Source organism: Clupea harengus, chromosome 5 (assembly GCF_900700415.2).
Source record: "Clupea harengus chromosome 5, Ch_v2.0.2, whole genome shotgun sequence".
Lineage (NCBI taxonomy): Eukaryota > Metazoa > Chordata > Actinopteri > Clupeiformes > Clupeidae > Clupea > Clupea harengus.
The window spans coordinates 6,206,435-6,220,539 of NC_045156.1; the positions used below are offsets into that span (position 1 = coordinate 6,206,435).

Below are 14,105 nucleotides of genomic sequence, written 5' to 3' on the forward strand. Positions count from 1 at the left end.
CTTGAGCTTTTTTTTCTCCTTTTGTTTTTTTGGTGGGAGACGCCAGTGCTTTTCCCCTGCCCTTTTTGGCACGAAGACCTGGAGCCATGCTAATTCACAGACGCCTTCCTACTTAAAGAGCGCCTTGTCTTTAACATACTTGTGGTCTTGTTGAGAAACGTTCCCACAAGGGTCTCGTCGAAACCTGACTCCCGCGTTTGTGGTTTTGTGAGCCGTCAGTGTATGGACTAGTTGTGGACCAGTGGGTGGAAGAGCATGTGTGTGCAGAGGGATAGAACGAGCATGTTGCGATATCTGGGCATTGAGTGAGTGGTTGGCAGACTTGTGCTCCCACCACACTAACTCAAACTCTTAACCATTGTGTATTGGGTGGTGGTGTTTTTTTGTTTTGTTTTGTTTTTCTTTTTGCGAGACGAGCCAGATAAGATATTCTCTCCATCCTGTGAACGCAGTGCCATGTGCCTTACCAAACAGTTGTGTTTATTTTGCTCCCTCCACCTTGATTTCTGTGCCTGATCTCATCGATTATTGATTCAGCCTGGAGCCAGAGGAGCCAGAGGATGAATGAATATTGCCTTCCCATCCTTTCAATCCCCGTAAATCCATTTAATCAGCTAGATCTTTTGGTTTGCCCAGGCCATTTGATTATAGTGAGATTGTCCCAGAGCGTTCCAGATCGATTGGCCTTTGAGGCTCTCTTCGGAATCAATAGGAGTAGTGATTTAACACGTATTCCTTGCCTGACATTCCTCTAACAGGCCTTCCTATATAACCAGAGAAGAACTATATAATCTGATTACATATCTGCTGACCCGATATTTGATGCAGCTAATGTATAGATATCCAGTGTTATCAGACGTCTGCTGTTAAGAGATCATTGTGTTGACCACCAGAGTAATGAGGTCTGTAACCACATACTCTGGGTAATCTTTCAAACATCCCCTTCCACATACCATATCGATATCAGTGGTACAGGACTTAGGACAGGACTTATGAGGTCTGTGCCAGTACTGAATCCAGTGTTTCCTCTATACCACCTCGCCTTATTTGGGGATCCATGGCGTCTTGTGGCCTCAGTCGCTTGGCCTTATTGGCCTATAAAGGGTCTGTGAAATGGTTATCTGTGCTTAATGCCCATAGGACCCTTTGCTACTCCCCCTACAGATTGGGTATTTAAGTTTAGTGGATCCCAATAGACAGATGGCCTGGATTAACGTACTCCTTACATTGAATTAGAGCCCCCTGATCTACTTATAGTTTGATTGTGGTGCAACATAAAGAATGACTTGAGTGTAGCTCCTTAAGTGTGAACACTAAATGCTGAAGCTGCAGTGTCCAGCTTTGATGCCTTTTACAGTACCCTACTTCAGAACAATGTACTGTAATACGTTCTATCGGTTCTAGGCCTGATTGTTCATCATGTTTCCTCAGTGTGCAGAATTATAGTCTTGTTTTGTTTATGATAGTATTATAACTTGAGTAAACACTTCTTACATCAGTCTTAATGATTATGGTTCTCTTTTGCTGAAATATAATTTGTTTCATGTCCCGAGAATGGGGCTTTTTTTTAACCTAGTCTCACTTCACCCGACATTGTCTCCAATTTGTCTCACTCCCACACAACTATTCTACGTTTGCAATCAGGCTGTCATTGATCCTCTTTCACAAACTATTTTACATTTTTCAAGTGCTCTCCATGTACAGGAATGAACTCTATCACTTCATTACTGTGGCAGTGCTGGATAGCATCTGGCTGGCTGCAGTGGTCATTAAGAACACAAAAAAAGCTGTATATTTTTGTAGTACTTTGCTAATAGTTTAGATACATCTATCACAGTTTGCTTTTTAGCTTCGTATCTCTACTCTCTGACAAAGACTGCATGTTGAAATGTGTTGCATTCTTGGATGTTTTTAGCCATTGTCTGGAGAATTTGGGAGGGAATTAAGCCTGTTAAAGTTAGTTTCTTTTGAGCCACTCTTTTTCTGTGTCTTATCTGTCAGCTGAGATTCACTTTTTGTATTTGTTTTTGACGGGAGCATTGAGTGAGAATGACTGGTGGAATGCGGTATGTAGCACACGTCTTTTGTTAAGGTCAACAACTGACCGTGGGTGGGGCTTTTAGCCAGCGCCCAAACAACTGATTGATCAGATTACGTGTGGGCAGAATAGACTGGAAGCAGCTGGAGGGAACAGATGGATGTGTGTTATGTCTGATGAGTGAGTGAATGTGTGTGTGTGTGTGTGTGTGTGTGTGTGTGTGTGTGTGTGTGTGTGTGTGTGTGTGTGTGTGTGTGTGTGTGTGTGTGTGATGGGGGGCGGTGGGTTTTGGCATTAGGAACAGGAGGAGAGGCAGGCTGAGTGGACCCTTCAGTACGGGATGCTTAACCCCCCCTGACCCCTGGGTCTTCACTTTCACACAGTGTCACACATGTGCTGGCATCCACAGAGAGCAGCGTCAGTGTTACTAAATGATGTAGGTGAAATTGGTACCAGCCTCACATGGGAGTACCAGACTATGTAGGTAACTTACCCTGTGAGCAGGAGCCGGGTGAATGTGGGTGCAATTGTGTGTAAATTGTGATACCGTCTTTGCGAGGGCCACCAAGACACACTGGTGCTGTCCTTGCAACAGCAACAATATGTTGGTAGTCTCACCCGATTGGACAGGCATCAACCATTCAACACAAAGGCAGATCAATTAAGTTGAACACCTAGGGGGCGCCACACAAAGTGTAGTGTCCTCCACGTGGTCAAAATAATGATAATCCACAAATCAGTCTCGTTAAATATATCAGTCTCATAAAATATATTATACTATCAATTTGGAACTCCGATTAATAATTAAATTAATAACTACAACCAAAGTTACCTTACTAATAGTATAGTTGAAGGTCATTAGAATTCTGAATAGAAGAGGTTGTGAATAGCTAGGATAGCTAAATGCCCAGTTAATGTCAGAGTTACCAGTCCTTTATGAAAAGAGTCGTGCTGGCGAGTCCGATGTTGAAAAGGGCAGAAGAGATTATGCCGTCCGTAGCTGGAGAAAGTTGTCCTTGCTGTGATGTCTCTGTTTTACTGCAGTTTAGGTCGGAGGATTTGATCGCTCAGAACATTGCAGTTGCCTTCTGTTCCCGTTGTGTGGAGTTAGCTAGCAGGTCTGTTGTTAGCTGCTTTCGCTAAACGTACTGCGTCTCACTGAGCAGTGCGTTGACAGAGATCTTAGGCGTGTGTCGGCCGTAAGACGTGAGAACAAAGAGAGTAGTTCTTCACCGTGTGACGGTGTGCTCACGCGGTGTTGGAGGTCCAAGAGGCTTGCTCCTCGCGGACGATGCCCGGAGGGAGAGAGAGGGGTCCTAGCCAGGTGGGCGCCGACAGAGAGAGAAGAGAGCGAACATCTGGAAAAGACGTTCCTTTTGTTCAAGCTAAAAGGGGCGTGGTTAACATTGCGTCAGGTTACACTTTATGATAGGTAAAGCTTGACGTAGTTTCCGGGGGAACCCATAGGCAAGTTACGGATTGAAGTCAACCACAATGGACGAATTCCAGTGTACCTACATCCCCCCTGTGGTCACGGGATTGCACCGGATGTGTGATCCAGTGAGCACAACTGTACATAGTCCATGTGTGGGAAAAGTTCATTGGTCAGACAGTCAAAGTTGTAACATCAGTACTGGGCATTTGTTGATACTATCTATCCTGGCTAAGCAGGTACAAAATCATCAAGTTACAAAAGACAAGGTCCAAATAAACAGTAATGACAATGACATAGCATACAACAAATAAACCAGTGGGTCATCTACTCATCAGGGTTAGTGAGAATAGGAAATGTTAGTGATGTCAACTTGTTAGGCTGAGATGCAGAGATAGTGACACCTGATACAATGATAAAGCCATTGCTGGAGAATCCAAGAGTGTGTTTGTTGGACCATTCAATAGATTGGATGACAATACTGACTAGTAGATGGCTAGTGACTGACTAGTCTTGGCAGCCTTTGCTGTTTTGTCCTTCAGGCATGTTCTGCTGTGGAAGGGTGTCATCATATTCTCAAAATCTTAAAGCTCAAATGGCTGTATCATGGTTTTGTGTAGCAGTATGGTAATGTCCTAACCTTGTGTTGGATGTGGACATGTGCATGACTAGCTTTGTCTGGGATGTATGAAGCTAGTGTGCTACTGCAGTGGTTTTAATGAAATACCAGTTCAGACTAATGGAAGTTGCTGCTGTCGCTAACAAATCCAAGTTGGCCTATACAACTACAAGAAAAGTGAGGTCCCTGAGCAAGCAGTTGTCTTACTGTCAGTGCAGGGTGGCTTGTGTTGTTTGGCAGACAGTTAGTTCTTAACGAACCTGACTCGCCTGACTCGTGGCTCAGGGGTGTAACGCTCTGGGTAACCATAGTCAGAGGGGCAGTCAGAGGCACTATCACTGTCTGGGGCCTTGTGGCCATGATCTGAGAGACGGTCAGTGTAACGGTAGTCATCATCCGACGAATCTAGGGGCAGGTCATGTTTCTGGGCCATTATTTCTGAATATGGCCTTCTACTGCTTCTAGGGGATGTATTCCCATTACGACGCTGATGATGGACATGGCGGTTACGCTCAGTGTCCCTATGAGGCCGTTTGTCACCCCCCTTTGATCTGTAGTGAGGGTGAACTTGTGAGGCAGTGAATTTGGGAGACGCTCTGGTATCTGAGCAGGCAGGCTCAGTTGTTTTTCCCCTTTCTTTGGAATTGACAACAGTTTCCCAAGCCATCTGTGTCATCTTCCTGATCTCATTCAGTGAGGGGTTACCTTGATGCGTCCTGAGGGAAACGTGAGTGCGCACACATGGATGCAGGTTTCGCAAGAACAGAGACTTGAAAGTGGAACTTTCTTCTAAGCCTGGTGCATTCTTGCCCTGGAAGTATGCATGTCTCAACCGTTTATAAAAATCCCTAGGGTGTTCTCGACGGGAGTGTTTAATTTGGGAGGCAGCAACCAACGATGCGATCTCGTCAGCGGGAGAAGAGTATTCTTCTTTTAAAGCATGACAGAGCTCTGCGTAATCATCTCTGATACGGGGAGGTTGTGCCTGAATAAACTTGTGGACTGCTTTAGAGCTAGTTTTCCACATGAGTTTAATTTTCTCCCTTTGGTTTGCATTGGGTAGGTCAGTCATATTGATGTCTAGTTCCCTAACGTAATCGTCAATGTCTTGATCACGGTTGTCTGGGTCAAACATTTCAATGTCCTTAGCTATGAGCTCAAGCACTTCTAGACGGGGACTCTGTGAGGTCTTTTCCGAAAAGGGCGAGATTAATCTAGCATGGGAACGGACATGTCTATCACATGCTAATGTGCTTCTCTCTGGGTGAGAGGCAGATGCTGGACAGCGGTGCTCACTCTCGTGGCTGTATGGAGAGGAGGCTGAACAGTCTGGACATGACCTAGTCCTGCCTTCGGAAGGAAGGGCACGGACGAATGTGTTATGGATCAGAGGCTGAGAATAAGTATGGGCAGTATGTCTACTGGAGGATAAACTACCTGTTTCTTCAGTGTCTGTTAGGGGCAGATGGGAAGTCATATGGCTGTTACCTCGGTCTCTCAGTGGAGGTGGAGGAGCTGACTTCATTCCCAAGGACTGAGGGTCAGTTGGGAAGTGTTCCCATCTGAATGAAGGAGGGGTAGACCTTTCATCAAGGGAGGAGTGTGAATCAGAGTAGCCTGACTCACATCGGCTGAACGACTGTGGTGGGGCAGGGTATTCTGACCTAACCTTGAGTAGCTCCTCCTTGTGTAAGCAGAGTTCTAACTCTGTTGAGTGTAGGTCTCCTAGGTAGCGCATAGCTTTCTTGCTAGCTGTCTGTACCTCGTGGAGGAGACTAGCATTCTGCGCTTTAAGGTATTCTACCTCCCTATCTAATGCTGTGTTGCTCTGAAAGGCAAGGCTGGTTTGCCTGTGAAAGTTCAGTAGCAAGCACGTTAACAATGGGTCTTTGGATGCAGTCTGTGCATCATACCTGTTACTTAGTAGAGAGTCTATCTCCTTCCTGCATTCACTGAAACTCAAACTGTTAATGAGTTCAGGGTAGCCGGGTTTCAGGCTTTGCGCTACGGAAGAGATAAACTGCTCTACACAGGGGTTATCCATCGTTATGTTTAGCTGTAGGGGTAAGCTAAAATAGGGTAAAGTAGGACTGAACTTAGGAGTTTGGCTATGGTGTTGCAGTGGCAGACACCTTGCAGTGTGACTTGGCAGTACACTGGCCTAACCTAAAAGTGTAGTAACCTACGCTATGAGGGTAGCTTCCTGTGAATGAGGTATAGCTACAGCACCATCTAGTGGCTCTAGTGGGCATAAAAGTTTGGGCACACTAACTGAGATGCAGGGCAGTAACAGTCAGGGAGTTACCTTGGCTAGACTCAAGCTGGAACACGTGGTGGTAACAGCTAGGTGCACAAGTTGTTTCACAGGGCCGGTAGCACGCTGTGGCTCTCTCTCAGTCTCTATTCCTTTCACTGGCTGGAATGCAAGGCAGTAACAGTCAGGTCCAAGCTCTCTTTCACAGGGCCGGTGGCACGCTGTGACTTAGTTAAAAAGGGAAGCAGAAGATATAGCACAGTTAATTCTGACAGCTTGACAATGTTGCATTGAATACGTGGTATTCAAATGCTGGACAGAAATTCACAATTCCTACAGAGTAGGTTTAACCTGAATGGCTAGCAGCAATAGCAAGTTCCAAGGTTTCCAAGATCTGGAAAAAGTGATGGTTCACTAATAAAATATCAAATAGCTTGTGAGCTCAATTTGATATATAAAGCTTTGCACTTATTTGTAAGTAAAGCTAGTGCCTAGTCCTATGACAGACTAGTGGCAGTGAGTGTTATGACTATTTGCCTAGTCTAACACTAGAATATAAAATTCTGAATTTGGCCTGAAATTAAGCTGACATTAATATTGCACAAATATGAATGATTGCCAACAGTACTATCCTCACACGGGGCACCAAATTATGTAGGTGAAATTGGTACCAGCCTCACATGGGAGTACCAGACTATGTAGGTAACTTACCCTGTGAGCAGGAGCCGGGTGAATGTGGGTGCAATTGTGTGTAAATTGTGATACCGTCTTTGCGAGGGCCACCAAGACACACTGGTGCTGTCCTTGCAACAGCAACAATATGTTGGTAGTCTCACCCGATTGGACAGGCATCAACCATTCAACACAAAGGCAGATCAATTAAGTTGAACACCTAGGGGGCGCCACACAAAGTGTAGTGTCCTCCACGTGGTCAAAATAATGATAATCCACAAATCAGTCTCGTTAAATATATCAGTCTCATAAAATATATTATACTATCAATTTGGAACTCCGATTAATAATTAAATTAATAACTACAACCAAAGTTACCTTACTAATAGTATAGTTGAAGGTCATTAGAATTCTGAATAGAAGAGGTTGTGAATAGCTAGGATAGCTAAATGCCCAGTTAATGTCAGAGTTACCAGTCCTTTATGAAAAGAGTCGTGCTGGCGAGTCCGATGTTGAAAAGGGCAGAAGAGATTATGCCGTCCGTAGCTGGAGAAAGTTGTCCTTGCTGTGATGTCTCTGTTTTACTGCAGTTTAGGTCGGAGGATTTGATCGCTCAGAACATTGCAGTTGCCTTCTGTTCCCGTTGTGTGGAGTTAGCTAGCAGGTCTGTTGTTAGCTGCTTTCGCTAAACGTACTGCGTCTCACTGAGCAGTGCGTTGACAGAGATCTTAGGCGTGTGTCGGCCGTAAGACGTGAGAACAAAGAGAGTAGTTCTTCACCGTGTGACGGTGTGCTCACGCGGTGTTGGAGGTCCAAGAGGCTTGCTCCTCGCGGACGATGCCCGGAGGGAGAGAGAGGGGTCCTAGCCAGGTGGGCGCCGACAGAGAGAGAAGAGAGCGAACATCTGGAAAAGACGTTCCTTTTGTTCAAGCTAAAAGGGGCGTGGTTAACATTGCGTCAGGTTACACTTTATGATAGGTAAAGCTTGACGTAGTTTCCGGGGGAACCCATAGGCAAGTTACGGATTGAAGTCAACCACAATGGACGAATTCCAGTGTACCTACAATGATGTGCCGTTGAGTCAGCTATCAGGGGGCTTTTTTGATGTAGGGGACTTAGTTAATAGCAAATCTTATCTTAATGACAGATTTCTGCAACAACATAGCCATTTTGTGGTTTTCAAATGTTTTTGCAACATAAAAGATACACTGATGCCCCAAATAAAATAACCCTTTTCAGGTTGTTTGGAGTGTGACCAGATCAGATCCGATCAGATCAGTCATCTCCGCTCAACATTTTTGCGCCAAAAACCAGATTTCCCATAGTGCCCCAGGCTGCCTGGCTGTCTAATGGAGAACGTGACAGGGGTGAGCGGGAATGGACCGGAGCGCCGCTCCCTCCAGTGTGTGCGGGAGGCGGGGGTCAGCTTGCGCTTATTCATGAGTGTGTGTGTAAGTCTGCAGCTGCTGCTTTGTTCTCTGATGGCCTGACCAGTGGGTCGCCCTGCCAGGTGGCCAGTGGCCGAGGAGAGAGAGAGAGGGAGAGGGAGAGGGAGGGGGAGGGGGTGGGGAGTGATGTGTCAGAGGTGTCAATCAGGACATGTGACCCCTGAATGAGGGGAGCTCACTCTCACTGCCTGGAGGCTTGTTTTCTGTGTCACTGTTATTGGCTCGGTCAGCGATGAACTGTATTTGGCTGTACTTTCTCTGAAATAAATTTACATTCATATGGCCATTTTAGCCTGTATTGAAGGAGCAGCAGTAAACTGACCCGTCCGTCTTCAAATGATGACACAACCTCCGTACCATCAGACAGACGGGTCTGTGCTGATAAATGGCACACTGTCTCTTTAAGAGCAATCAGGCAGATGTGGGTTTTCTGTGAGAAAGGGGAGGTGTGTGTTGGGGAGGGGGGAAAGATGGTGGCCACTAATGTGCCTCATCAATAGAGTAGTTGGGATGTAAACACGGCAGTGAAGCCCCCCTTCCTGTCTCCGTTTCATTGGAGCGTCCGTCAGCTGCAGGAAGTGAGCGCTGCCACCTCGCCTCCTGCCTGCCTGCCCAGCCACAGCTACAACTGCTCATTGTCAAGCAGGGCAGGGGAGGATCAGTGGTGATATTATGTGCCGGGTCGCCCATCACCCCCTCCACCCCCCAGCCCTCCTGTCTTCTCTTTCTCATCCCCCCATGTCAGTGACTGCCTCTCTGACAGCACAAGCACAGACACAAGCACAGACACAAGCACAGACACAAGCATTCCACTCTGACAGCACAGACACAAGCATTCCTTGGCCGCTCACTTGTCTCTCCATCCAAACCTTTAGCTTAGCGCCCATCCAGAGCGTGTGTGTGTGTGTGTGTGTGTGTGTGTGTGTGTGTGTGTGTGTGTGTGTGTGTGTGTGTGTGTGTGTGAGCAAGTGCACGGGTGAGTTCTAGTTCTGCATGTACCACGCTATCTCTTGCCTCTGCATCTCTCTTTGTCTCTCTTGCTCCCTCTTTCTCTTCCTCTCTCGCTCTCTCGCTCTCTCCATCTCTCCCTCTCTCCCTCTCTCTTCTCTCTGGATCTCTCAATCTGCTTTTCTCTTTGGTCTTCTTGTCCATGTGACAGTAGTGTTGAGGAACACAGCTCAGGGTGTGTTGAAGCTTGTTTTTTTTCGCCGGGCGCACACACACACGTGCACACACACACACACACACACACACACACACACACACACACACAAATACATACATGCGGTGAGGCAGGATTAGCACCACACTGCTTGGCGTTTGTGCTTTCTCTGTATCCAGGCAAGTAGGCGTTCTATTCTCCTGGTTCACTGCACCCCCCCCCCCCCCCCCACACACACACACACATTCTCTCCTCCTTTGCCTCTTCCCACCTACTATTCCTGCAGACGCAAGCCCTGCTCCACTGCCATCCAGAATGCTGTGGAGGGGAAGTATGCTATGTTATGTTATGTGGGCTTTCGTGAGAACGTGGTCAATGGCATGCCCTGGGCATATAGACATAAGTAGGCTAAGGGGATAGGTTTGTGGGTGGGGCTTTGAGTGGGGGCGGGGTCGGGTTGTTGAGGAGGTGAGGGAGGGAGGGAGGGAGGGAGGCGCAGAGGCATGGAGGAGTCACTTAAGAGGAGCAGCCTTGCACATCTAGCCATATCAGGCACTGAAGGACAGATGGCTAACTGCTTGTGTCACTTTTTCTCTCCGCCCAATTCATCTTAAGGGCATTGTCTGCCAAGCAGCAAGGGGCAGGGACCTCGGTTCTGCTACAAAGCGTCGACCTGTATGTTTTAGCCAAGAGAGTGAGAAGTGCTTTTGTTTGTGCGCGTATGTGCTTGTGTGTGTGTGTGTGTGTGTGCGTGCGTGCAAAGGTCATGATTGACGAGTTCAACTGTGACCAGGGTCAGATGCCAGTGGCATCCCTGCCTTACCCAGCACAGCACAGAGCCGTCACTCCACCTGCACTGCAGGGCAATCTCCTGCCAGCTCTCCCTTCCACGCAGCAAACACTCCTCCACCTAGTACCCACAGGGGCCTCTTCCTGGGAAGTGTAGTTTGCTTTCCCTCCCTTTCCCTTTTTCTTCCATTCCTGTCCCTTTCCTTTCTTTTCCCTTCCCTCTCTCTCTTTGTCTTGTCTTTCATTTACAGATGCACACCTCCACATTGCATCATTCAACGTCTCCTACTCCTGTCTGCACTCCCCCTGCTAGCGCGCTAGTCTGCCCCCGTCAGCACTCCCCCTGCTAGCTCGCTAGTCTGCTCCTGCTGGCGCCGCCGGATGAAGTGATGTGAGCAGAGATGCGACACATCGCTCATGTCTGCCTGTTCACACGCAGGGCACAGACATCAGGGACAAAGCAGTGGGCTCTGTGTGATTACACACACACACACACACACACACATTCATACATACACACACACGTTGTACCTTTTTAATGTTACTGTGTATTGTCTGTGCTCTGTTTTGTCTGTGTTATTGGCATAATGGTCAGTGTATGTTGCTGCTTGTGTGAGACTTGTAGTATCGTGTAGTAAACACAATCACGCCTTGTCCATTTCCTCTGGCTGCTTAGAGATTTGGCAACAGCTGAAAGTCTGCTAATACTGAACATGTGCTCGGTAACACTGCTGCATGCGGAGCTGTCAGTCTGCAGTCCGTGTGGAACGGCATTGATTTTCAATGCCGACACTCCCAAACACCCTGCTTATCGGCCGTGATCGTGTTCCACGGGCTACTCTCATTGGCAACAACAGACTACACGGGGAGATGCCGCATGCCAGCCATTTGAATTATTGATGTGGCTTCAAAATTACTTTGATGCTGTGATGTATGATATTTTGATGTCGATTGTTGTCATGTTGTTTTGTTTTTTTATATGCTAAGAAACACTCCTCCCACCTGGCTATGGTCATATGTGGTAGAGAATCAGTATATGGGTTGCCTTCCCCTCAACACTGAATGTAAAGTAAACATTAAATAATCATTTCTAGATTATTAAAAGAAACATATATTTTAAAAAATATATTCAGCTACAGAGGCACTCAGAGGAGGAGACAGAAATTTCCACTTGATGTAAAGTAAGATATTTTGTCCCGGGTGAGATCCAAAATCAGATCCACTGAGTGCCAAATGATTCATTTCTCATCCGCCTGAAATAGCAGCTCTCCCAGTCTCCAGTCTCCCCAGCGAATGGGATGGCTCCTATGGCCTCCAGAAGACAACCTATTGTCCCATCTCTGTGGAGTTTCATTTGTTAAAGATTACTCCACCTTTTGGGTGGAGGCTCCCTCGTCGTGACCTGTGGATGAGGGCCATGCCTGTGCCATGCTTTGACTGATGAAGGTGGTAATTTCATAGGGCAAGTGTTGGAAGGCAAAATGGACCCTTTTATCCCCAGCCATGCCGGTGTTTTAAACTGTGGACTTCTGCATGCAGGACTGTTTATCTGGCAGTCACCATACACACAGAATTTGGGAGGTTTTTGAATAATCCGACACAAAAGAGGCCATGCAAGTTGACCACATGTACACACAGGGTTCTTAGTATTAGTCGGGCATTCTTCCCTTGCATCCTGAGACCCTGTCATGAAATGGAAAAAACTACTTTTAAAAGAAACATGTTGTTTCAATAATGTTGCATGCAAAATGTTTATTTGAAATTGGGTAATGTGAAACAATGAAAGCCCATGTCACAGACACATCTTTGTTTTGGCAGTCAGGCATGAATGGGGTTGCTTTGGCATGTTGGGCTTCTTCCCTCGTCATCTTTAATTGATGGGCTTGTAGCTTAGCTGTATCCATGGAGTTGCTGCGTGTGTGTGTGTGTGTGTGGGGTGGTCGGGGGTTGGGGGGTGAAGTCTGCAAGTGCCCCTGACCCCCTTATTCCACCCCCGTCAGTAGACAAATGCACATACCCCTCGTGGGGTTTAAAGACAACAATGGCTGCATTTCCATGCACACAAGGGTCCTCCTGCTCGTTGACTCTCACCCACACCCTGATCCAGCAGAGCGCTACCCGTCACATTACTACACAGCACAGTATAGTGCAGCCGAGTATAGCGTAGCCCACCATTTGCTGTTTGGGAGTGTTGATTGCTAGGGTCACATGACGTGCGAGAATGGGGTTTATGTGACTGCCTTATTTGCCGGGGGAGCGTGTTTGTGTGTGTTTGTGTGTGTGTGTGTGTGTGTGTGTGTGTGTGTGTGTGTGTCTGTGTCTGTGTGTGTTTGTGAGAGCAAGGGGAGAAAGAGAGAGAGAGAGAGAGAGCGAGCGAGAGAGAGAGGGAGGGAGGGTGATATAGAGATGGGGGTTGTGGTAGAGAAAGGAGGGGGAGGGAGTGAGGCTGAGCGAGAGAGAGAGAGAAACTGAGCAGAGGTGGGCGGGTGCATGTGGGTGATTGTGGGGCTAGAGACGTTCGCCTCAGACGGGAGCCAGAGTGTGGATAGCTCACATTGGCTTAGCCCCTAAAGCTGGGCAGGACCGCTCATTTGCCGTGCTCACGAGGGAAGGAGAAGGAGAAGAGGAAGAAGAAGAAGGAAAGGAAAAGACAGTGGACTGGCCAACGCAGGCTCAGACAGCATTGTCTGATGCACTCACCGGGGGGAAACGGCTCTCTGACTCTTTTTTTTTTTTTTCCCCTCTGTCTCTTTCCTCCTTCTCCTCCTTTTCTTTCTTCCTGCCTGCCTGCTGGAATTCTCTCCATCGCTGAGATTTTTTCTTTTTTTTTTCTTTTTTTTTTGGGGTGTTTTGTTCTCGAGCTGGAATAAAAAGGTGGACGACACACAGCATTGAGGTATTTACTGAGCATTTGCCTCCTGTTTGAGAGGGATGCTGTGGTTTCCAGGGTTTATGGTGGGGGTAGGGAACGAGGGATGAGGGGAGATAGAGAGGGATAGGGAAGGGAGAATTGCTGTAGACTGAGACGAAAGCGTCAGTATTTGAGGTTGGTGTATGTTTGAATGTCTGAGTGGATTTTCATTGGGTAGTGTGGTAGGATTGATGTTGCTCTGCAAAGATTGCCTTTTCTATGTGCGTATGTGTGTGTGTTTGTGTGTGCTTGCGTGCGTGCGTGTGCGTGCTCTACTGGCATATGTGTGTGTGTGTGAGTGTGCATGTCTGGTCGTCTGGTTGAGATGGTAGATAGAGGCTGAATTGAGCTGTGATTTGTTGACACGTCAGAGGCCATTATAGCTGCCATAGCTGGGTGGCAGGCAGTCGTTTTAGGAGAAAGGTTTCGAGGATGTCAGCGAGCCCCCCACCCTTCAGACTCTCTCTCTTCTCCCCTCTCTCCCTTTCTTTCTTTCTCTCTCTTTCTGTCTCTTCGTTCCCCCTGGCTCTGTGCATCCCTCAGTAAATGGCTAGTTTTAAAGCTCTTCCATCAGCTTGCCTCCCGTGAATGTGCTTTTGACTGGGGGGAGAAACACAGTGAAATCTGTGTGTCTTCTCTGCATTTTAGCCAGGTTTCTGGGTAATTTAGCCTTTACCCCACTTCAATCCCCATCTTGAAGATTTTTGTCTATTTTGTCCTCATCTTATCATCTGTCTCCACCCTGTCCAGTCCATATCCCCATCACCCCACCCTCCACCT

General features: G+C 47.2%; 1 protein-coding gene across 10 annotated transcripts in view; it reads left to right on the forward strand.

Moving 5' to 3' along the window:
- The window catches only part of magi1b (membrane associated guanylate kinase, WW and PDZ domain containing 1b), a 124,048-nt gene that overhangs the window by 54,321 nt on the left and 55,622 nt on the right, over positions 1 to 14,105 (forward strand). The gene's annotated exons all lie outside the window — the stretch shown is intronic.